This window comes from Pleurodeles waltl, chromosome 2_2 (genome assembly GCF_031143425.1).
Source record: "Pleurodeles waltl isolate 20211129_DDA chromosome 2_2, aPleWal1.hap1.20221129, whole genome shotgun sequence".
NCBI lineage: Eukaryota > Metazoa > Chordata > Amphibia > Caudata > Salamandridae > Pleurodeles > Pleurodeles waltl.
Genome location: NC_090439.1, coordinates 63,718,258 through 63,744,661, shown reverse-complemented (window position 1 = coordinate 63,744,661; position 26,404 = coordinate 63,718,258). Strand labels below are relative to the sequence as shown.

At 45.2% G+C, this 26,404-nt stretch overlaps 1 long non-coding RNA gene across 1 annotated transcript; it reads left to right on the top strand.

The window, feature by feature from the left end:
- Nucleotides 1–751: 751 nt before the first annotated feature.
- Nucleotides 752–25,598, top strand: LOC138272971 (uncharacterized). Its single transcript, XR_011200271.1, has 3 exons — nt 752–810; nt 3,927–3,999; nt 25,536–25,598. It is a non-coding gene; the product is annotated as an uncharacterized lncRNA (long non-coding RNA).
- Nucleotides 25,599–26,404: the final 806 nt, after the last annotated feature.

Sequence of the window (26,404 nt, the reverse complement as noted above, 5' to 3'; positions counted from 1 at the left end):
TCCCCATTTCACCTTCCGGAACTTTAATCTATAATACTCTACATCATGACCAACCCTTTCCAATATACTCCTTTTTATGTCCTTGTATGGGGTGGTACCTCCCGGATTAGCAGCTTGGTAGGCCGTCTGTAAAATTCCCGTGAGTAATGGTGCGATGTACTGTCCCCATCGTTCCTCCGGCCATTGAGCGGAGGAAGCCACCCGTTCAAAGTTGGTAAAGAAGGAGTCCGGATCTTCTCCTTCCTGGAATTTTTGTAAAACGGAGCTCGGGACATTGGGGTGTACTTTGCTGGCTGCTATGGTGTCTGTTAATTTCTGCAGCGCAGTCTCATGTACAAGCTGGTTGTTTGCCAAGATAGTGGCTTGGCTTTTTAGGGCCGATTGTAGGGCCTCCCTGTCTTCCCTAGCCTCTCGTTGGTGTGCCTCCCATACTAGTTGTAAATGACGCTGGCCTTCCGCCAGTTGTTTAATCATGTCCTCTAGGGTGGGTTTGTCACTCATTGTATATACCGCCAAATAGTCTTCGGGAAATATGATCCCACTTCTGACACCACTGTGGCAGGCTTTGGCGGTACAAAAAAGGGCGGAGACTAAATAATTGGGTAGGTAAACCAATGTTTTTAATTTCCTTTCCAATTGTAAATACAGTCCAGTATCCGTTCTATGCTTCTTGTAGTTCTTGGGGTTGTGTTTCAGTCCTTCGTTAAGTGTTGTCCTTTCTTGTTTCCTTTCTCTCTTCTAGGGCTGCTACTTGTCAGGTTCTGGATGCTCCAGCGCGTTTTACCGAAAAAATAAACAGAAAATGCGAAGGTAAGTTGGTGGGTGGTTCTGGGGTTCTCTTAGGTTAATAGGTGGGGAAGGATCTCCAAGAGGGAGAGAGTGAGGGTATCCCACTGTGAGTGTGAGGAAAAAGGGGTTTGTGGTGGTCTTTCTATTAGTGCCTGTAATATTTCTTAGTGCTTCCCAATTAGAGGGTGAGAAGTGCTCTTGCTAGTGGGGGGTTGCCGAACTCCTTTTCCCCTCTCCCTCCTCCCCTGGTCCCTTCCCCTGTGCCCCTTTAGCTGTGGCCTCCCTCGTCCCCAGGAGGGACCGTACCTTGGAAAGCCAAGACCCTCCGGGGTCGTGACGGATTCCTCAGGTGTTCTGTTCCGGCGTGTCGCTGGAATGGTTGCTGGTCTTCTCGGCTCCTGAGAAGAGTCCTCGCTCGTCCTGTTCTTCCTTGTTCAGGTCTCCTTCTTCCGTCCTCTGCTCCGTGGCGTCGTCTCCTCCCTCCTGGGAGTCCGCCTTCATTTCAATGCCCCGTAGCCGGAAGTCCGTTTCCGATGCGACGGGGTCGGCTGAAGGGTTCCGGTTTATGGAAGGAGGAGACGCGGTCTTGGAGACCCGTCTACACCTGCCCTCACACAATGCAGTCTCCAACCCGCTGTGTCTGGGGCCTGGCCTGGACAAGGAAGGATCTCACAAACACTTGAGACTTTGCTTTGAAGTTTGCCAACTTCAAAGGCAGAAAGGGGTATAAGTATTGGACCCAAAACCTCACACTTTTAGAACCTTTCTGGAATCAGGAGGAACCTCTGCCAAGGAGAAGAGCTGAAGAGCTGGAGGAGGAGTACTGTCCCTTTGCTGTGTTACTTTGCTGGATGGGCCTGCAGTTGCTGCTTCTGTCTTAAAAGAGAGAAAAGGGTGAACTTTGCTGTGTATCCTGCTTGAGAAAGTTAACCAAGAGCTTGGAATATAGCTTGCCTCCTGTTGGAAGTCTCAGGGACACCAAAGACTTCAGTTCCCTTGACCTGAAGCTCTGGGAACTGTGTGTTTTATGCTGTAAAAGAAGAAAAACTACTGCGACGCCAATCAAAAGGCCGCTGGCCTGCACTGTGACCTGCCGACTCCACACGGAGCCGCACTGCCCCGCTTCGCACTGCGACCCTGGCTCACCGATGCCATCATCGGACCACTTCACTGTGCCGCTGCTCGCACTGCGACCTGTGGGCCCACACTCCGGCCTCGTCTGCTCACACTGCAGCCTGGGCATCCCCGACGACGACGCTCATGCTGACACCAGCTCCGCTGCCTGCACCGTGGCCTTTGGACACCACTTGTGAGGAGCACAAAGCACCTTCCCATCCCGCACCACAGCTCCGTTCCACCTACGCCAGCACCATCGACTCCAGTGTTGTCAACAGGCGTCCCTGTCTGCACCGCAACCCGTAGATGCTGCCCAGAGCCGTCCCACACCACACTGTCGACTTGGGCCTACCAACATCAGCGCTTCAGCGACGATGACGCCTCTGCCTGCACCTTGACCTGGTGACACCGCACATCGCACCTCCCCGCTTCACAGCACAGCTCTGGTCTCACCGACGCCACTGGATGCTGTCACTGAGCCACTGCCTGCACCGTGTCCTGTGGGCACCGCACGTTGCATCGTCCTGCTTCACACCACAGCCCCGACGCCATCCACGTCAATGCTCCTGTCTTCATCAGCTCTGGGCAACACAGTGACTTCAAGGGCCCAACGACTCCCACCCCGACTCCAGAACCGACTCCGCGACACCAGCGACGCCACTCTCTGGAGCTCACCACGAGGATGACAACGGCTTACAAAGCCAAAGGTACTGTTTGCGGGTCTCCCTGACACCGTAGCTGGCCCTCAACGCCACGGCCAGCCTGAAGTGTTGGTTTTGATCGTCATGACGCCATGATAGCCCCAGGTGGAGCTATCAACTTCAAGGAACTGTATTTTCAAGATAATTCTTGCAAAAATCATGTCTTTATTACTGTATGTTGGATTTTTCTTGTTTTGGTCTTGTCTTACACAGATAAATATTGGCTATTTTTCTAAAACTGGTGTGGTGTCCTTTTGCAGTGTTTTCACTTATTACTGTGTGCTATGTGCAAATGCTTTAGACATTGCTTCTGAGATAAGCATGACTGCTAGTTCCAAGCTACCATGGGGGAGAGCAGGGGTTATCTGTGCGGGTATCTCTCTTATCCTGACTAGATTGAGGGTCCCTACTTGGACAGGGTGCAAACCGACTGCCAACTACAGACCCCATTTCTAACAGGCACCTACAGACACCATGGCACAGCGCTGTATTTACCATACGGCGCACCATGAAGCACATTAGGACAATAGCGTCATAATGTATGATGCTATAGTGGTACTTTGCAGGATTAGTGGCAAGGTAAAGGGAGGCTCATTGAAAGTAATGGGTGTGTCATTTTAACGCCTGCTCTCAGCAGGTGTTAAAAATGATGCTAAAAATGGCGCAGTGAAATGTTGTAAATTTCACTGTGACATTTTTATGGGCCTCCCACCGCTGGAACGCCCCCCTTGCATACATTATGCCTGGCGCAGGTGTAATGTGACACAGGGGTTCGCAAAGTGGCATAATGCAAGCATTGCTCCACTTTGTAAATATGGCAAAGGAGAAAGGCCTCTTTAAAGCCACACTAGCGTAAAAAATTACACTAGTGTGGAACTAAGAGGCACTAGGGCCTTGTAAATCTGGCCCTAAATGAGTAAGAGAGGGGAAAAGCTGAAAAAAAGGACTTTCGAGAGATGAGGATGGGAGTGGGAAAGAGTACGTGGACTAAGGCTGAGAAATTAAATATTGGAACTCGTGGTGGAGGATTACAGGTGGCAGGTGATTAATACATGTATTGTATAAGTGAGACTAGGTCATTGTAAGTTGTACAGCGCGTTGCCTGGTGCTGGTAGCTCCAGACCCGTCTTATTGAAGTGGTCTTCTGCACATGAAGAAGTATCCGTCGTGCTTGGCGTCGTTCCGCCAGGTAGATACATTTGCATGAATTACTGTAACTCATCTTAGTTTTTGCCAGAAGGGACAAAGATCCGACATGCATGTTTTAATACGTCAGTCCTTTATGGTTACTGTTTCTTGCGTTAAATGTCTCTTTTTTAGTTGAGCAAGAGGTCTATCAACATATGCTGTGCACGTCAAGGAAAAACTCAGACAATGCCCTCGCTGAGCTAAGGTAAAGGCCAGTAAAAGTACGTTGACTTTTATTTGTGAAGGGTGACAGCTGCTATAGAACACCAAAAGGGGATTTAACACTGACATAATATTTCTGGTTGAATTGCCTGGGGTGTGATAAGGGCGCGGTTCACTGGGCGAGCCGTTCAAACCTTCCAGGAAGTGTTTGAATATTACAGGGACTGCGTGACTACTGCGAGCAGGCTAATTCTTAGAATAAATGAGTGCACCTATTTTGCCTCCTCTCGTTCATATGACTACACAGAAGGAGCTGTTATTTATCTGTGTGCAGAGGTCTCGTGCTAGATGAAACTCCACCACTCAACCAAGCCACCAAACCCAAGGGCGTAACACCGGCCCTTGCAACCCCTGAGGTGCAGAATTGCCCCTACCCTCCTCCAACCTTTTGCGCACTCACACACACACACACACACACCCCTCACTCTCACTCACACTCTTTCCTCGGTGCCCCCATTTATTTCAAACTAAAACCTACGTCTGTCTCAGGGATACTGAAATATTGGGACCACTCATTACATTCTGCTGGGGAGAGGGGCAACAACTTGTGTTACACAACTGAAATCTATCTTGCATGTGAAAGTGGAGGTCACATACATAAAATTATGAAATACGCATTTACATTAGTTTATTGCAAAAATATAAAGCTAATTTGTAATGTTTAGGGCGCCGCGGCGCACATAAAATGTCAACTGCATTCCCAAATGCAAGATATGGATTTTTATAGGCCGGGATGGCACTTGTGAGTAAAAAAACAACAAAGTGGGCTCATTTCCAGGCTGTTGTATGCTTGTTTTAGGTGTGGGAACAATCCGTTCCGTACCCAGTACGAATATTAGGAAAACCTAAGAAGAGTATTATTTGTAAGGCATTTCTGAACCTAACCGTGCACATGAACTAGCACCCATCACCTAAAAAAAGGCAGATATATGTAATAGTAAATAAATGTATTTATATAGTTCTTACTAACACTGATGAGGCGTAATATACATTGTTACTGAGAGTGGTAGACTTGTAAGCCTGTTAGTTGGACGAATAGGATAAAGGATGGATAAAGAAGGAAAGAGTTTAGAAAAGGTTATTTGTAAGTTCATAGTAGAGTCAGAGAGTGGAGGTAGGGGATATTTTGTAAGAAAAATAGGATGAGTCATATAGTAGAGGTTTGGGGAGATCAGTTATTTTAGTTTTTTTCCTCTGCAGTGGGAGGAAAATATATAAATATTTAGATACATACCCACACATAAAATATATACTTACATACAGATTTTAACAAAACACACATGCAAGATAATTGAGATATATAAAATTGTACTAGATAAAGTCCCATATGTCCATGAATGGATACATATTTACAAACTCAGGCTTTTGCCATTTTTATTGTAAATTAATGTGTTTTTATGTTATTTTGGTTTATAAAAAAAATTCGTTTTTGATATATTTATTTTCCAATATTTCCATAGTGAAGCTCTTCTAGGTACAATTGCTATAATTATATTTACAGATTGTGACAGATGTGTTTTATAGGAAAATAAACCCATAAGCATACACCCATCGCCTTATATGTTATTGATGTGTATATACATAACATATATATATATATATATATATATATATATATATAATGGCACTTGCCAGTAGGTAGTTTTAGATAGGACCGAGTTTCCATAAAAAAAAGGTGTATCTTGACTTGGCTATATCTTTGGCGCTGTTTGACAAGTTTTCACAAAATGTTCAAAAAAAAGTGTGCCCAGGGGTCCCGTTGTGCATGGAAAGTTTCAGGGTTATCCATCAAGCAGGGGCCAAGAAAAAGGAGGGGGGCAAAAAAAGTATTTCCCCTGTTAAATTCCATACCTCCCTGTAGTCCAAACAACTGGAAGGAATTACACCAAGTTTGGCAGAAGGGTGGCTTTTTGTCAGAGTCACCAGATCCTTGGGGTCTGTGCACGTTCCCAACAAGTCCACCACAAGACAGCTCCAATACTCTGATTAGAATGTCACAGAGTCTAAGAGAGTCCAAGTGGGGAAAAGGGGATTAAGTAGGGAACAGCTGGGAAGGAGACCTGTAGGAAGCAAAATGTTAAAACACACAATATCAAGATTATACCATATTAATCATTACTAGGCTATGACTCCAAGCATTGTCATATTGGAAACATGGATAACCTTAAGCATGAACTTAAATAACTAGGCCTCAAGATGTTTGGATACCTGTGAGGGAATCAAGAAAGATTAGTACCATTTTCTAATGAACCACTCAATGAAATGTTACACATGGATTAGAAACATCAGAACCTTCTAGCATTACACTTTCAAATTCAAGAATAGTCTTTGCATGAGGACCAGGAAATAATCTGAAAGGTTTCTATGACATTATATGAATTGTACTAGATGGACTTATTATGCACATACAATATAACATCTAGAATTCTACCACTTTAGTTTTCTTAAATGCACGAACATGAATTGCACACATTGCAGATTTCCACAAAGGTTTATAAATGCCATGAAATGCTTGTGCACAATGAATAACATGAGTTAGGCACGAGAAATGAATTGCGCGTCTTGCTGATTCAAAGGTCACCAAGTAAATGCCATGAAATGGTAGCACACACTGAATATCATGAATTAAGCAGAGGAAATGAATTGCGTGTCTTGCCGATTCGAATACCACCATGTGAATGACATGAAATGGTAACGCACAATGAATATCATGAATTAGACACAAGAAATTAATTGCGCTTCTTGCTGATTCGAAGGCCACCATATGAATGTCAAGAAATGGTAGCTCGCACTGAATATCATGAACTAAACACAAGAAATGAATTGTGCGTCTTGCCTATTCGAAAGCCACCATGTGAATGCCAAGAAATGGTAGCGTACAATGAATAACATGAATTAAGCACAGGAAATGAATGGTGCGTCTTGCCGATTCGAATACCACCATATGAATGCCAAGAAATAGTAGCGTACAATGAATAACATGAATTAAGCACAGGAAACGAATCGCGCGTCTTGCCGATTCGAATACCACCATATGAATGCCAAGAAATGGTAGCGTACAATGAATAACATGAATTAAGCACAGGAAATGAATCGCTCGTCTTGCCGATTCAAATTCAACCTTGTAAATGCCATAAAATGGTTGCGCACAATGAATATCAAGATTTGTATACAAAGAATAGCGAATCTAGCCGATTCAAATGCCAGCATGTAAATATCAATAAACATCAAGGGCACTTTCACACGCACAAGAGCAAAATAGATTTATCATGCTAATTAGGCCCAAGAACTCAAAATCCTTCTAGAACGGGATCTGGGGCCCAGCCCGACCTCCATCTTACCGCCCTGATCAAGAATCACCCAGCAAAGTGAAAGGGCGAGGCCTGGAAGATCAAAGTAGGCCTCCGGAACAGGAGCTCAGGAAGTTGCTGCTACTCTGCACCGGGACCTCTAATTAGTGAGCACGTGGAGCTGGGCTGGCTCCCTTATATAGAGTCTTGGCCCAGCCCACAAACCACACCCAGGCATGCTGCAGGGAAAGCTTCTAGAAGGCCCTGGAAAGGGGACCACACCCTGACACACTCTGAAAGTCTGCAGCAGTACATTGCAAATGAACAGTATTTATATGCACCTTGAACATAAGTCTTCAGGATTAAACTCTGCAATGCAAAAGGTTACACAACAGCATATCATGACAATGCAAGTTTGAAGTTCGATACAAGTTCGAAGCTCTCCATTCGCCTTCGGAATAAAAAACACAGGAGAAGCTGCAGGAGACTTAGAAGGGCGAATGAAACCATTCTCCAAGAATTGATCTAGATACTTTTGTAAATGTTGATTGTCATGTTCTGACAGGGCATATACACAACAGTTGGGGAGTATCGCACCTGGAACTAGATCAATTTGACAGTCATAAGATCTATGAGGAGGTAAGTTTTCTGCTTCTTTCTCATCGAATACATCTTCATAGCATGAATACTGCTTGGGCAATTTAACTTATTTCTCTGCTGCAGTGGCTATGTAAGAGTTGCAAACTTTTGGTACTTGAGACTTTTGGAGGCATTGTTCTTTACGTAGCGCAGATGAGAACACAACCTTTCGTTCAGTCCAATTGATCTTAGGATTGTGATGAGTTAACCAGGGCAAGCCAAGGATAATTCCATACTGGGGAGCATGGATCACGTCAAGGATGAGTTTTTCTTTATGTTTCTTTCCTCGGTTCTTATCCTCACAGATTACCAACAAGGGAACAGTCTGAAGAGTTACTGGACCTCCAGTCAAGAGTTTTCCATTTACTGCCTGGATGATTTCTGGGGTCTTTTTCTCAATACATGGGATCCCCCATGCACGAACCAATTGGGCGTCAACAAAGTTCCCGGTAGCCCCAGAGTCTACTAGGGCCTTCTTGAAATAGGTCTTTTTCTTTACTTGAACATTTATGCCCAGCTTGAGATGTCTAGATTGTGAAGGGTCCACAGTGACACCCAAGAGCAACCCTTCTTTACATCTTGGGTGTTTTAGTTTTCTGACTCGACTTGTGCATTGGCTGCAACTTTCTGGACAGGACCTCGTTTGCTCCTTGGTTTGATTGGACATTCTTTGGCAAAATGACCCTTGCGCCCAAAATAAAGACATTGTCCATTTTTTCTACGTAGGTCCTTTTCGTCTTTGGTCAATGGTCTCCTGATTGTTCCAATTTCCATTGGTTCTGGCGTCCTTTCTTTCTGAGTTCTTGAGTCTCTATTATCGTGAACACACCAGGAATATTTTTCAGTCTTTTTGTGTGTTCCCCTTCATTCTGTTAAACGATGATCCAGTCTCAAAACTAGGTTTATTAGGTCTTGACAGTCTGTAGGCTGCGGATCTATTTGAGCTATAATATCTTTTAGCTCCTCTTTGAGTCCCTTGTAGAACAAGGCAGCTTGCTTTTCTTCAGGCCAGGATGTCTCGGCTACCAGCCGGTTACAGTTGGCTAAATATGATACTAAATCTTGATTACCTTGTCGTAAATCTAATAATTCATGATCTGCCGACAATGTTACAGTTCTACGATCAAATACTTGCTCAAATTCACGAACATATTTTCTCCAGTTGTAAAGCAGGGGACTGTCTTTACGCACAAGAGGTATAGCCCAAGTAGCTGCATCTCCAGTCAGATATGATAACAAGAAAGCTACTTTGGACTGGGCATCAGGGAAAGTATGTGGTCGGCAGGTGAAATGTAATTCCACTTGAACCAGGAAAGATTGCGCTTTCAAGGGATCGCCTGAGAAACGTTCTGGAGGAGCTAAAGGAATGGCCGAAGGAACATTGAGGGAAAGATTTGTGGGATTACCTCCAGAGGTCAGAGAGGAAGGACCTGGCCAAGACACACCTGTAGGATTTTTTTCCTTCTTCTCTACCTTATCCTGTAACTGACTCACTCTCTCAGCTAGACTAGCTGTTAAATCTTTTGATGACACCACTTCTGCCTGGAGCTGTGTGATAGCCTTAACTAGCTTGTCCAGTGTGGCCATGCTGAGAATTTACACAAACCAGGAGGATTATTAATTTGTGGGCTCAATATTCTGTCAGAGTCACTAGATCCTCGGGGTCTGTACACGTTCCCAACAAGGCCACCACAAGACAACTTTAATACTCTGATTAGAATGTCACAGAGTCTAAGAGAGTCCAAGTGGGGAAAAGGGGATTAGGTAGGGAACAGCTGGGAAGAAGACCTGTAGGAAGCAAAAGGTTAAAACACACAATATCAAGATTATACCATATTAATCATTACTAGGCTATGACTCCAAGCATTGTCACATTGGAAACATGGATAACTTAAGCATGAACTTAAATAACTAGGCTTCAAGATGTCTGGATACCTGTGAGGGAATCCAGAAAGATTAGTTCCATTTTCTAATGAACCACTCAATGAAATGTTACACATGGATTAGAAACATCATAACCTTCTAGCATTACACTCTCAAATTCAAGAATAGTCTTTGCATGAGGACCAGGAAATAATCTGAAAGGTTTCTATAACATTATATGAATTGTACTAGATGGACTTATTATGCACATACAATATAACATCTAGAATTCTAACACTTTAGTTTTCTTAAATGCAGAAACATGAATTGCGCACATTGCAGATTTCCACAAAGGTTTATAAATGCCATGAAATGATTGTGCACAATGAATAACATGAGTTAGGCACGAGAAATGAATCATGCGTCTTGCCGATTCGAAGGTCACCAAGCAAATGCCATGAAGTGGTAACAAACAATGAATATCATGAATTAAACGCAAGAGATGAATCGCGCGTCTTGCCGATTCGAAGGCCACCAAGTGAATACCAAGAAATGGTAGCACACATTGAATATCATGAATTTAACACAAGGAATTAATTGCGCGTCTTGCTGATTCGTAGGCCAGTATGTGAATGCCAAGAAATGGTAGCACACACTGAATATCATGAATTAAGCAGAGGAAATGAATCGCGCATCTTGCCGATTCGAATACTACCATGTGAATGCCATGAAATGGTAACGCACGATGAATATCATGAATTAGACACAAGAAATGAATCGCGCTTCTTGCCGATTCGAAGGCCACCATGTGAATGCCAAGAAATGGTAGCTCGCACTGAATATCATGAACTAAACACAAGAAATGAATCGCGCATCTTGCCGATTCGAAAGCCACCATGTGAATGCCAAGAAATGGTAGTGTACAATGAATAACATGAATTAAGCACAGGAAATGAATAGTGCATCTTGCCGATTCGAATACCACCATATGAATGCCAAGAAATGGTAGCGTACAATGAATAACATGAATTAAGCACAGGAAATGAATCGCTTGTCTTGCCGATTCGAATACCACCATATGAATGCCAAGAAATGGTAGCGTACAATGAATAACATGAATTAAGCACAGGAAATGAATCACGCGTCTTGCCGATTCGAATGCAACCTTGTAAATGCCATAAAATGGATGCGCACAATGAATATCAAGATTTGTATACGAAGAATAGCGCATCTAGCCGATTCAAATGCCAGCATGTAAATGTCATTAAACATCAAGCGCACTTTCACACTCACAAGAGCAAAATAGTTTTATCATGCTAATTAGGCCCAAGAACTTGAAATCCTTTGAGAACAGGATCGGGGGCCCAGCCCGACCTCCATCTTACCGCCCTGATCAAGAACCACCCAGCAAAGTGAAAGGGCGAGGCCTGGAAGATCAAAGTAGGCCTCCGGAACAGGAGCTCAGGAAGTTGCTGCTACTCTGCACCGGGACCTCTGAATAGTGAGCACGTGGAGCTGGGCTGGCTCCCTTATATAGAGTCTTGGCCCAGCCCACAAACCACGCCCAGGCATGCTGCAGGGAAAGCTTCTAGAAGGCCCTGGAAAGGGGACCACACCCTGACACACTCTGAAAGCCTGCAGCAGTACATTGCAAATGAACAGTATTTATATGCACCTTGAACATAAGTCTTCAGGATTAAACTCTGCAATGCAAAAGGTTAAACAACAGCATATCAGCACAATACATAAATTACGTTATCTTGAGAGTGCTGGATTTTTGCATTCTAGTCGCCTGTAGAGTGCGCACTGCCCTGATGTTGACACTTGTGGACCGCAGATTACCCTTTTTCTTATTTGGTATAAATCCGTTCAGTAGTTTTTGAGATTTTAAAGGCAATCCAAATTTGTATATCTGGGCGGAGCTTAGGCACAGATCTCATGTTGAGATTTGACTGGCTGTCAGCACTTCAACCAGAAAGTGATGGCAGCCATATACCTCATAGCACCACATTGAAATACATAGTAGTGAATGACAGGTTTTGAGGGGCACAATAAGGAGAATGTATAAAGGGAAATGACACATTTTAGTTACAATTTAAATCGTTTGTTGATGGTAGCATACTCATTTTAGGAATTGTGGTGTGTTCTAAGGTGATTTCACCCTGCTGGGATTTCATGAATCAGGTTTAAGTGAAAACTGTTTTCTCATGATGTTTCCCTAGATGTTATGGAAGGTGCTCCAGAATATAAAATGATAGCTTATTTTCTGTAAATTCACACTATATGTTTCAGCCATACGAGAATAAAGTCTGGCATTCTCAGCCAAACATGAACTTCCAACAGGAACAGTCTATCAGTTGATTCCCTTGTTCTCTACTGCAGCGTCCCAGAGTGTTCTAAAGAGCTACTAGAGTGCTAACAGTCTCACTTATGACAAACTTGTGCCACACCTGAAGCCATCTTAATTAAATCAAACTGGTAAAACTTAAAAATATGTAATTTAGAAACAACAAATACCTTCCTCTTCTATTTCATTAAAACATTCTGACATGTAGACTGAAACATACATTTTCAACACAAGCAGCAGACTGCCAGTTAACTCCCAGCTGATCAGCAGTTTACAGCGTTTTAATAAGCATCTAGAGTGCAAACATTTGTTGAAGTATACAGTTTAGTATTGCTTTTAGTGCACCAGAACTCAGCACATGTTTCATGTTTAAAAACCTAAATTAGGAAGCTGCACTGACACGTATTTTAAAAGTGTTCATGTTTATATGTTGTGGCAAACATTGTGCCTCACATGACAGACCCTGTGCCTAATAGAACTGCCAAAGTGCTAACATGATTAAACAATGTTGAAATGTATTTTAATCATAAGAATGAATAATTATTAGTAGAGAAGAAGATGATTTTTAATGATTTATGATTAACTAGCTTAAAGTTATATGTGTGTAGAAAAATAAATGCACATTTCTGTTATACTTAATGTGAAGCTTTAACAAAGATTGCCATTAATATTAAATTGCTTTTGCATATTTTAATGATATATTATTAATACTGAATTCATAAGTTTGCATATTATGTGTGTTTTATTATTGACAATATTAATGCAGTACATTTTTTTGTGTTAGAATAACTAGGCCTGAAATGTTCATATCTGCTGCAGCATAAAATGTTGTCATTTCTTTATCTCTAACGTGAATCTTTCCATTATGTTGTTTCACATAATTAGTAGAGTCCTATTGTATTGTGTGCACGTTTTGCATCACATTGACCTTGGTTGTTGCAACATAGGAACTTGATGACTGTAAGGAGAGCAATACCATTGTTTAAGTGACTTCTTCCTGTGAGAAAGGAGAAAATCATCTTGTGCCACGGAAAAGAACATGGATTGCAACAAGTAATGTACAAATTGTTAAATGTACTGGAGTCACAAAGAAACAGGAGATGAGACCTGACCAAACGCGTGAAGCTGCTGTGATGTTGCAAACTTGATTTTTGTCAAGGGACTGATTGGATATTGCCCCTTTCGTGTAATGTGGCCTCATCGAACTGACCAATAGAACTATTTTGAGTATTCCCAGGTAGGGACGGACTTTCTACGTTTGTGCCAGTACCCTTTTGAATCTTGTTCTGCTTGGACCAGGGGTGTGCAATTTCATAAAATATCTACTTGTCCGTGGGACATATTGCTTCGTAATTCTACTTGTCCTGTAAAAAAATCAACTTGTCCCTTTGGTGCCATAGAGTGGGTGTAGGAAACTACCCTCTTTTTGGCATGGTTACCCCCACTTTTTGCTTGGACTGTTTTCACTGTGATCCTGCTAACCAGGATCCCAGTGATTGTGCTCTCTCCCTCTAAATGTGGTTGCTTAGGACTTTGCACATCCCGCAATTGGCATACTGGTGCCCACATATTACTCCTTAGTATATGGAACTTAGGTACCCAGGACATTGGGGCACCAGGGGATCCCTAAGTGCTACAGCAAGTATTGTACCACCCATGGGAGCCCATGTAAAATGTGTCTGTGGGCCAACCCTCTCACCACAGGTCACTGAACCAGGTCACTGTAATTCACCCCTATGGTAGGCCCTCCTAACCCAGATGGTAGGGTGCAGGTCCCTGTGTTTGAGGGCACCCCTGCATGAGCCGCGGTGCCCCTATGAACTCCAGCTCCATTGCTCTGGACTTCATTAAGTGCAAGAAAGCCATTTTAACCCGTGTACTGGACACAGGTCACTACCTCTGTCCAGCTACATAATGGTAACTCCAAACCTGGACATGCTTGGTATCACACATGTCAGAATCGTATCCCATTATTGTTGCTAGTATTGGTTGTATGATTCCATGCACTCTGGGGGCTCCTATGAGGACCCCTAGCATTTCTTATACCAACCTTCTGGCTTTCCCCTTGCAGCCCGTGCTGCTGCCACACCTCAGACAGGCTTCTGCCCTCTTGCTGCTTGGCCAGCTCAGGCAGAGGAATGCAGAACAAAGGATTTCCTGTGGGAGAGGGAGGTAACCACCTCTCCCTTGGAAATAGGAGTTACAAGGCTTGGGAGAGGTAGCCTCCCCAAGTCACCAGTTTGTTTTGAAGGGCACATTTGGTGCCCTCCTTGCATAAACTGGTTTGCACCAGCCCAAGGGCCCCCGGTCCCTGCTCTGGCACGAAACTGGACAAAAGAAAGGGGAGTGACCACTCCCCTGTCCATCACCACCCCAGGGGTGGTGGCCAGAGCTCCTCCAGGTGGCTGCTCGATTCTGTGATCTTGAAACCAATGTGTGAAGAGGCCCCTTGGAGCATCTGAGTGGCCAGGTCAGGTAGGTGACATCACAGCCCCCTCTTGATAGGTGGTCACCCTGCTAGATGACCAAAACCCCTTCCTGGGCTATTTAGGGTCTCCCTCCTGGGTGGGTCCTCAGATTCGGTGTGCAAGATTCCACCAGGACTCCTTTGCACTGTTTACTTCATCTTCTGGCCACTGGAACCACAAATGGGCTCTTCAGGAACCGACAATCTACAACTTCAGTGACAACTCCGCTTTGCAACAATGTTTCCCCGGCTCCTTCCAGCAACTGCAACATTTCTCTGGCTGTGCATCCTCCGAGGTCAGTGAGACTTCAGCCTGTACAAAGAATAAAGAAGGAATCTCCCTTGGAGTGAAGGAGTCACTCTCCTGCATCTGGAGGCACTAACTGCAAAGACGTCTGGCTGCTTGGATCTGCTCTCCTGTGGAACTGCGTGGATCCTGCATCACAGAGGTTGGTCTGGAGTATTCCCCTTACTCCTCTCTGGCCATTGTTCAACTTGGGAGACAGTAAGCCCTTGTCTTTCCTTGCAGGACAGTACCCCTGTGCATTGCGACTCTTGCAGCTACCAAGGCTTGTTTACTCCTGCTCCAAGGGATCTTCAGACTCTATGTAGCCTCAGCCCCCAGCACATCTTCCTGCCAAGCACAGTCTCCTCTCTGCTGCTCCAGTGACGAGGGACTCCTCTTCAGGTGTCCTGACTGGGTCTCACTGCAACTTGCTGTGCCTGCTGCCAGGAGTTTGAAATGGGGGCTACAACTGCTTCTCTGGGCCTTCTCAACTACTAAGGGTCACGTTGGACTCCCCTTCTTGGGTCAAGTCCCCTGGGCCTTGCTTTTCCTCTTCAGCCTGGCATGTCTTTATTTGCACCTTTTGCATTTGCCAAGGCTTGTTGATGGTTCTCCTGTACCACTAACCATCTGTGACCCGACAACTGATGTGGGAGACCTCTGTACTGCTTCAGGGACTCCTCTTCAGATCCTGCTCTGCACAAGTGGTCTTCTTCTTCCACCTTCGACCTGGTCCTGCATCCAAAGAAGGGTGGGTAGTGGCTTCTACCACAACCGGACACTCCATCATGAACTGAACTTGGTCATCTTCCTTTGCAGGTTCTCTTCTACTGGAATCCATCTTTGGGTTCTTCCTGTCTTGTCCTGATCTTGTACTATCCTTTTTCTAAGTCCTCCTGTTAGCTCTTGGGACAACCAGGTACTTACCCCTGCCCTCCTGGTCGCTGAGGGGCCACTCTGGTACTCACCTCTTGGGGTTCCTAGTTCCTCCAGCTCCCCTCTAACACCTCTACATCCTTGGGGGGGGCTGAATCTCGCATTCCACTTTCTTAGTATATGGTTTGACCCTCCCTTAGGGCCCTCACTATTTTCTAATACTTTTTCTAATGCTTGTTGTTTTTATGCTCCTTACTGATTGCTAATGTGTATATAATAAGTGTGTTTACTTCCCTCCAGTTGGGGGGACTGCCTATTAGTATTCTAGTATTTGTGTTACCATAATAAAGTACCTTTATTTTTGTAACACTGTGTGGTTCCTTCATGTGTGACAGTGCTGTGTGAATATAGTGGCATTGCATAAGCTTTGCATGTCTCCTAGATAAGTCTTGGCTGCTCATCCACAGCTACCTCTAGAGAGCCCTGGCTTCCTAGACACTGCCTTCACTTCACTAATAGGGGATACCTGGACCTTGTATAGATGACAACACCACAGGTGTCCACCACACACCAGGCCAGCTTCCTACATTGGTGTTGCAGCAGTAGGATAAGACACTTGCAATTGCCTTACCACTATGTCACTAATAACATTCCACAAGAAAGCCCACTACTAGTTGTTACGAACACCCTGCACTTAGTGATCAGGATTACTAGTCTGCTAGTTTGGGTACGTTGGGGGTCAGGGAGCCAACTGTTAGAGTAGTCAGGTGCATCCACACCACTCTAGTAAGATGCCTTCAGGGCAAAACACAACTCAAGTCCCATACTCTCAATATAAGAGCTGTACCTTCCAAGAATTGAGGGAGATGTGTGCTTCCAGGAAGCTGAAGACAGGGAGAAATACAAATAAAAGTCTACTTCAGGGGTTCTGGCTCCTGGCTGACCAGGACAATACAGGTAGCCAGTGGGAGGAAGAAGTAGCGGATGACATCCCATCTCAGACAGGGTAGATTTAGACTACACTAGGGATGGTCAGGGAGAATCTGGGGTACACCACAGCCCTGCTAGGAGCACTGCAGGTAGTGAAAAGGGGGGTCACTCAAGTAGGACCACTTTTAGACCTAGAGGGTTGGTTCAGAGAGTCCCCAGAAGGAGGGGTAGGTCCTCCTCTTCTCTCAACACCCATGTCTCTTCAGTATCTGAAGGGACCTACTGCGCAACGTAGGGGATGATTCCCTGGATATGGAACTTAAGAAACTAAGATTGGAGGAGGCCAAGCTGAGACTAAAGCCGCAGCAGTTAGTCCTACATAGGGAGGCCTTAGCAGTCGAGAAGGAGAGACAGGATTTGGGGCTAGCTCTCCATGGTGGCATCAATACTAACTTTAGGGACACAAGGGTCAGGGAGGACTCCTATGGTTCTAGGAACCTGAGTAAGACAGTCCCAACTTACAAGGTGGGAGGTGACATTCGCAAATGGTTCACTGCCTTGGAGAAGGCCTGTAAAGTACAAAGGGTCCCTTAAAGACAGTGGACAGCAATTGTGTGGCTCTCCTTCTCTTAGAAAGGTAGCTATGCGTTCCTTACTGTCAGAGAAGAAGATGCAGATGATTATTCAGCACTCAAGAATGCACTCTTAGAAGGATTTGGGCTAACCACTGAACAATATAGGATCAAGTTCAGGGAGACAAAAAGTTCCAGAAGGCTGGTTGCATTGGAGCAAGGTAAGTACCAGGGCCTGTACAACCTGATTCTGAGAGAGCACATTCTTAATAACCGCATTTCTGATCAGCTGCCTCAATAGCTGTAGGACTCTGATCTGACCTCTCCCGAGAATTGAGAAAGAAGGCAGTCAAATGGGTCCGCAGCAGGGTGAGTAGAAAACCTCACAATGGGTTGACCACAAGAAGAAGGAAACAGGTAAGCATCTCAAGAAAGTTGGGGGCAAACCAATGGAAAAAGAGGTCTTCATCAGGCCCACAAAACTCTTCAGAGGGTGGGTCCAAATCCTCTTCCTCTTCCTTTAGGAAATCTTGGTGCTACATCTATAAAAAATAAGACCATAGGGCAGGTGACAGCACCTGTCCTAAAAAGAGCAGCAATCCCACGACTACTACCTCTCTTACCCCTAGTGCCCCTAGCAGTAGCAGCAAAAGTGGTAGTAATAGTAGTCAGTCCAAAAGTGTAGCTGAGCTCACCTTGGGGACTGCAGTGGGCTCTGGGGTAGTCAGGGAGACCACTGTGGCTGTGTTGGTCTCCGATGGTGGCATTGACCTTGCAACCCAAGCTGCCTGTCCCCTTAATATGGTTAAGTACAGGCAACATCCCTTAATAATGGTGTTGAGGCTGAGGTCTACAGGGACACAGGTGGCAAGAAAAAATAGTGTCACCTGTACAACACCTACTTAGTCAGACGTACCAATTGACTGCTCAACACAATAACACTGTGTGCCACCCCATGGCGGTTATTGACCTTAGCTGGTGGGTGGGGGGGTTACTGGCCCTAAAATGATTGTAGTGTCCTCTGATCTACCTGTAGAATGTCTGCTGGGTAATGACTTGGAGACTTCAGCTTGGGCTCAAGTGGAATTAGAGGCCCATGCAGCAACGCTGGCCATCCCTGGGTGTATATTTGCCTGACCAGACACAGGACAAAAAGAAAAAGGAACAGGAAGCCCTGGAGCCTGGAACAGTGGCCCAAGAGGCTCCTAAAAAAGAAAGGCAGGAAGGGTAAAACTTTGTCCAATGCCCAAGCTTCCAGTGAAGATTCTACTCTGTGGGGAGAGGAATCTACTCCTTGGGTGGAAACTACACCAGAGGAGCTTAAAGCTGATACAGCTGAGCTGTTGGGTGCAGGGAGGTGCAACAGGAAGGAACTCAGCCTGGAATAGCAATCCTGTCCCACACTGGAAAGCTTAAGACAGCAAGCTGCAGCACAAGAAGCAAGGGATGTCAATGGTATCCATAGGGTATGCTGGGATAACAGCTTTATTTACTCAGAAGCAAGGGACCATAAAACTGGTGCCACCAGGAGACTGGTCATCCCTCAGAAATTTAGGGCATTCCTGTTAATCATTGCAAATGACATGCCCCCTGAAGGCCACTTGGGGCAAAGCAAAACTTGGGACAGGCTTGTCCCTCACTTTCACTGGCCCCACATGTCTAAAGATACAAAGGAGTTTTGTCATTCCTGTGTCACCTGTCAAGCTAGTGGCAAGGCAGGTGGTGCCCCAAAGGCCCCCTTAATCCCACTACCAATGGTTGAGGTACCCTTTGAGAGGGTTGAGGTGGATCTTGTTGGCCCCCCTGGACTCTCCCACAGCCTCTGGAAACAGATTCATACTGGTGGTGGGCCATGCCACCAGGTATCCAGAGGCATTCCTCTTAGGACCACTACAGCCCCTGCAGTGGCTAAGGCCCTCCTCAGAATCTTCTCCAGGGTGGGATTTCCTAATGAGGTTGTATCAGACAGAGATGCAAACCTCATGTCTGCTTACATTAAAGCCATGTGGGAGGAGTGTGGTGTCCCTTATAAATTCACCCCTCCTTACCATCCTCAAACAAATGGGTTAGTTGAAAGTACAAAACCCTCAAAGGCATGATAATGGGACTCTCTGAGAAACTCAGAAGGAGGTGGGATGTCCTGTTACCTTGCCTCCTCTTTGCCTACAGGGAGGTTTCTCAAAAGGGAGGGGGCTACAGCTCCTTTCAAATGTTGTTTGTATACCCTGTGAGAGGTCCCCATGCTCTTGTGAAAGAAGGCTGGGAGCAACCTCTCGAGCCTCCAAAACAAGACATTACGGACTATGTATTGAGCTTGAGATCTAGAATGGCTGAATACTCGAAGATGGCTTCCAAAAATCTTCAGGCCAGCCAAGAACTGCAGAAGCAGTGGCATGACCAGAAGGTTGTGCTGACTGTTTACCAGCCAGGACAGAAGGTGTAGGTCCTGGAGCCTGTGGCTCCCAGGGCACTCCAAGACAAGTAGAGTGGCTCACACTCTATTGTAGAGAGAAAAGGGGAGGTCACCTATCTAGTTGTTCCAGGCACTCCTAGAAGCCCCCAAAGGGTGCCTCATGTGAACCACCTGGAACTCTATTATGACAGATCTGACTTGACTCTGCTCATGGCAAATGATGACCGTTAGGAAGAAGAGAGTGACCCTCTCCCTTACCTCTTCTCTCACAATATTGTGGATGGCTCAGTAGATGGGTTGTACTTACAGACGGCCTCTCTGAGCAGCAACAGGACGATTGCAGAAATCTCCTAGGCCAGTTCTCTGAACTGTTTTCTCTGCCTCCTGGTCAAATAACATGGTGTGAACACAGGATTGACACAGCCTGTCTGTCAAAAGTAAAATATACAGGCAGCATGCACATGTCAGAGAGTGATTCAAAACTGATGTGCAAAAGAGGCTAGACCTGGGAGTTAATGAGCCTTCAGACAGTTCCTGGCATAGTCCTGTGGTACTTGTCCCGAAGCCCCACTCTCAAAATGGCAAAAGAGAGATGAGGTTTTGAGGAGACTACAGAAGCTCAATACTGAAACAAAAAAGATGTCCATCCTATCCCTAGGGCAGATTAGCTCATAGATCCACTGGTTTCTGCCAACTATCTAAGCACCTTTTATCTGACTGCTGGCTACTGGCAGATCAAGTTATCAGAGGATGCCAAACTAAAAACAGCATTCTCCACTCCGAGTGGGCATTATCACTTTAAAGTGATGCCCTTGGGGCTAAAGAATGTCCCGACAACATTCCAAAAGCTGGTAAATAAAGGCCCCCAAGGCCTGGAAAGCTTCAGTGCAGCTTATCTTGACGATATAGCTGTCTTTAGCTCCACCTGGGAGGATCCCCTGGTCCACCTTGGGAGTGTACTGAAGGCTCTGCAAAAGAGCAAGCCTCACTATCAAGGCATCCAAGTGCCACCTAGGGCAGGGAAAGGTGGTTTATCTGGGTCACCTGGTAGGTGGAGGCCAGATTCAACCATTCCAGGACAAAATACAAACCATCCTGGATTGGGCAGCCCCTACCACTCTGACCCAAGTCCTGACAGGGAACTATAGGAGGTTCATTAAGAACTAAGGCCCTCATTCCAACCTTGGCGGGCAAGGTTGGAACGCCGGGTGGCTGCCAATGCCGATTTCCGCCCGCCAGTCCAGCAGGGATCTCGCCGCAACACAGGAGCCGGCTCCAAATGGAGCAGACGGTGTTGCGGCCGTGCGATGGGTGCAGTTGCACCCGTCACGCTTTTCACTGTCTGCATAGCATAGCAGACAGTGAAAAGCTGCACAGGCCCGAGGCAGGGGGCCCCACGACTCCCCTTACCGCCAGCCTTGTCATGGCGGTTCAAAGACCTGGGAGTAACCACTCCAATGCAGATGGACTCTCCAGATATTTGCTCTTAGGGAATGAAGCCTCAACTAGGCTGGGTTAGTCTAATTTGTCCTTCATTTGGCGGGTGGGGGTCGTGTAGAAACGTACCCTCTTTTTGGCACGGTTACCCCCACTTTGTGCCTGCTATCAGTATGCTTTGATTCTTTTCACTGGGAGCCTGCTAACCAGGAACCCAGTGATTGTGCTCTTTCCCTCTAAATTTTGTTGCCTAGGATTTTGCACATCCCACAATTGGCATACTGGTGTCCTCTTATATGTCCCTAGTATGTGGTACTTAGTTACCCAGGTCATTGGGACACCAGGGGATCCCCATGGGTTGAAGCATGTATTGTATCACCCATGGGGCCCATACAAAATGTGTCTGCGGGGCTGCCATTGCAGCCTACATAAAAAGGTACATACACCATTTCACAACAGGTCACTGCACCAGATAACTGTAAGTCATCCATATGGTAGGCCCTCCTAGCCCAGAGGGTAGGGTGCAGGTCCATGTGTGTGAGGGCACCCCTGCATGAGCAGAGGTGCCTCTACAAACTCAAACTCCATTGCACTGGACTTCATTAAGTGCGGGAAAGCCATTTTACCCTGTGTACTGGACACAGGTCACTACCTCTGTCCAGCTACATAATGTTAACTGCAAACCTGGGCATGTTTGGTATCAAACATGTTGGAATCATACCCCAATGCTGTTGCCATTATTGGTTGTATGATTTCATGCACTGTGGGGGCTCCTTAGAGGACTCCTAGCATTGCTTACATCAGCCTTCTGGGGTTTTCCAGTTAGCCTGCGCCACTGCTACACCTCAGCCAAGTTTCTGCCCTCCTCCTCCTAGACCAGCTCAGGCAGAGGAAGGCAGAACAAAGGTTTTCCTGTGGGAGAGGGAGGTAACACCCTCTCAATTGGAAATAGGTGTAACAAGGCTTGGGAGGGGTAACCTCGCCAAGTCACCTGTTTGCTTTGAAGGGCACATTTGTGCCCGACTTGCATGAACTGTTTTGCACCAACCCAGGGACCCCATCCATGCTCTGGCACAAAACTGGACAAAGGAAAGGGGAGTGACCACTCCCCTGTCCATCACCACCCCTGGGGCAGTGCCCAGAGCTCCTTCAGGTGGCCGCTGGAATCTGTCATCTTGAAACCAAGATGTGCAGAAGCCTCTGGTAGTATCTGAGTGGCCAGGTCAGGGAGGTCACATTGCAGCTCCCTCCTGATAGGAGGTCACCCTGTTAAGTGACCAAACCCCCATACACAGCTATGTAGGGTCTCCCTCTTGGGTGGGTCCTCAAATTAATGGTGCAAGATTCCACCAGTACATCTCTGCATCGTTTACTTCATCTTCTGGCCTCAGGAACTGCAACTGGACTCTTCAGGAAATGACAGTCTGCAACTTCAACAACTACTCCGCTTTGCAACATTATCTCGCTGGCTCCTTTCAGCAACTGTAACATTTCAAGACTTTAACTTGCACCAAGAAGCAAGAAGGAATCTCCCTTGGAGTGAAGGAGTCACTCCCCTGCATCTGCAGGCACCACCTGCAATGACAACCGGCTGCGTGGATCTGCTCTCCTCTGGTACGGCGTGGATCCTGCATCACAGGTGGTGGTCTGGAGTGGTCCTCTCTGCCCACTGTCAAACTTGGGAGACAGTAAGCCCTTATCCCTCTTTGAGGACAGTACCCCTGTGACTTAACTTTTGCAGCTACCAAGGCTTGTTTACTCCTGCTCCAAGGGCTCTTCAGACTCCGTGTAGCCCCGGCCCTCAGCACTTCTTCCTGCCAAGCAGTATCTTCTCTGCTGGTCCAGCAATTTGGGATGCCTCTTCAGGTGTGCTGACTGGGCCTCAATGTGACTTGCTGTGCCTGCTGGCAGCAGGCTGCCTGTGGGTGCTACGACTGCTTCTGTGGGCCCTCTCTAATGCTGAGGGTCACCTAGGACTCCCCTTCTTGGATCGAGTCTCCTGGGCTTTGCTGGTCTCGTAAGCATGGCATTTCTTCATTTGCACCCTTTGCATTTGCCAAGGCCTGTTAATGGTCCTTCTGTACCACCGATGACTGCGACCTGACAACCGATGTGGTAGACCATCTGCACTGCTTCAGGGACTCCTCTTCGGCTCCTGATCGGTACAGCTGGTCTTCTTCATCCACTGTCGACCTGGTCCTGCATCCACAGAAGGGTAGGTAGTGGCTCCTGCCACAACTGGGCACGTGATCACAAACTTGACTTGTTCCCCTTCCTTTGCAGGTCCTCTTCTACCGGAATTCATAGTTGTCTTCTTCCTGTCTGGTCCTGATCTCGTACTATCCTTTTTCTAAGTCCTCCTGTTAGCTCTTCGGACAGACAGGTTTTTACCTCTGCTCTGCTGGTCACTGGAGGTCACTCTGGTACTCACCTCTTGGGGTTACAAGTCCTTTTAGTGCCCCTCTAACTACTCCACATCCTTGGGTGGGGGACTGTATCACACATTTTGCTTACTTAGTATATAGTTTGGCCCTCCCCATGGTTCCTCACTATTTTCTATTACTTTTGCCAATGCTTGCTGTTTTTATCCTCCTTACTGATTGCTAATGTGTATATAATTGGTGTGTTTACTTACCTCCATTTGGGGGACTGTCTATTAGTATTCTAGTGTTTGTGTTAGCACTATAAAGTACCTTTATTTTTGTAACACTGTGTGGTTCTTTTTTGTGTGACAGTGCTGTGTGACTATAGTGGTATTGCATAAGCTTTGCATGTCTCCTATATAAGTCTTGGCTGCTCCTCAATAGCTACCTCTAGAGAGCCTCGGCTTCCTAGACACTGCCAATACTTCACTAATAGGGGATACCTGACCTGGTATAGGGTGACAACACCATAAGTGTCCACCACACACCAGGCCAGCTTCCTACCGTGGGTTGACAAATTATGGCAGCAATCTCATTTTGTAAGAGCTCTGATAATAACCTCTCTGATTATGCCAGGGCTAATACTATAGTAGGGGTTTAATTCTAGCAATTTCAAGCCCTACTATCGCAATTTCCTTATTTTGCCATCTTTATCAGATCTACATAAGGGAGCTAGAGAAAGCAGTAAGCAATAGTTACAGGGCTGAAATGGCGTTGAGTCTGTGCAAGCCTACTAACATGCATGTTTTAAGGATTTTCACCAGGTCTTTTCTAATCTTTTCCATGCTGAGCAAGGTTGGAAATTAAGTCCTGACAAGGGCAGAAGTAGATGTTCTTCCAGGGTTGGGAAGACAGTAGTTGGATGCAAAGTGAACTTGTAAATGTGCGACAGATTTTCACATGAGCAAATCTACACATACATATTTGCTTGTGCTGAAATACAGCTCACAAATATGTTCTAGGAGTATGATTTCCTGGTCTACTAATGTAAATTCTTTTGAATTCATGAAAGCCACAAATTCAAAGACACATACCATGGGTATACTTAGGTGACTTTCTTTAAGAAATGGGCCCCTAATTAGGGCTGGCATTAACCAAGACACAAGAAGCATATTGCCACATAAAGTAGTTGTGTTCAGTGGCAGGAACTACTGTGGCAATGTGTATTTTTTTAGACCATTTTTATTTCTTTTTTACTTTTTGCCAATGTTTGTTACAATGGTGAGAGCCTGGTAGCTTCCACAACAATAAGTGTTACAAAAGCCATGTCAAAACAAGGCATGCATTGACAAAACCAAAAGACTGAAAACCGATGTTAGATCAGTTGGCTTTGCCAGTGCTTGTTTATTTTAATGTTTCCCATAATCTCGTTGAAAATGATTTCAGTGATTTGTTTGGGAAATACTAGCGTGCCTCAACACATTTTACTAAATGATGCTTCAAAGAAATAGTACCTAAACTTTCACAGTAAATTAGCAAAACGTTTTTTTCTGATCGTTTTATTTTGAAAGCAAAGAATCATCAATCTTTCTTACAAGCTTCTGTAAACATTTATATTTAATCAGAGAGCATTCTGGGAGCATTATATGTAGCCTCATATTGTAAAATGTTTCAAATGTGTGCACTTTTTTTTTTTACTGGAACCACTGTCAGTAGTGCAGGGTGACCTATTTAGAGCGCTCACCCTAATAATGAAGGATTTGCATTAATGAACCACAAATACAAGTTTGAACGTCATTGACTTATGGACACAAATATTACTTCAACTGCAGACAGTTCCCTTCCATGTAAACTAGGAGCTAAAGGGTTTGTGCTACAGAGGGTTGAGCCTATTTGTCCTAAGGACAAAATGAACATGAACACATGTACTTGACCCAAACAAAACATCCTTGCTGTTGGGCTATAGGAATTCCACACCCCTGCTTGGACGTTACCTGATTTCAATGTGCAGCCTGTGTTTTGCATTTTTCCCCCAGATGGTGCTTCTAACAGACTTTGCTGATGATCTACATGTTTTGCTGACGAGACTGAATTGAATGCTGAAACTAAGAAAGGTATATTCTAATATAAATGTCATTTTGCCCTACCCTGCTTTTCTGAGGAGAATTAGCATGCTGACACCTATCTTTTATTTTTCTTAGTTAGTTTAACTTAGCCCAAGATAGATGTGTTGCAGATTATTTATGTCTTTTCTTTTTGACTTTTGCCCGCATGTGTAGCCCGCACCTACACATGTTCCTATGTGCCAATTCTGAATTTGTGCATTTTGCCTTGACTAATGAATTCCCTGTCTGAACTGAAACAAGTTGTTTCACCAGTAATTGCTTTACTATTATGCATTATTCTTCTTGAATGTCTAACAGTGTTGATGTTGAGTAGATTAAATTTGTTTTGTAGATTTGGTCAGCCTATGGTGTTCATGTACCTTTATAATTTGATTTTGTGCACAATTTATGTGACTATGGCTTTGTAGTTATAAAATAAAGCTTTGAAACTTTTTTGATTGGAGTATTCTTCTGTGGTCACATGGGTCATAGTGTTTAACCTGTTGATTGGGTTGATGTGTTTGTAAATGGTTACCAAACTCTTCACAGAAGTGAGTATTTCATTAAAAGGATGACTCCGGATCGATGCAGCTCTGAAGAATGTTTAAAGGGGCCCAGGAGTTTGAGTTTAATATGTGTACTTACATTTAAAAACTGTGAGTGTACTACGAGTCCCATAATACCTCTGTATGGATAACAAGAGGAAATAATTATAATAACAACTGTTCCACTTTGAAAAAGACAGCTTAGTCGAAACGCTTCAGTGATTATTAACAGATTGCAATATGTGACTGAGTAAA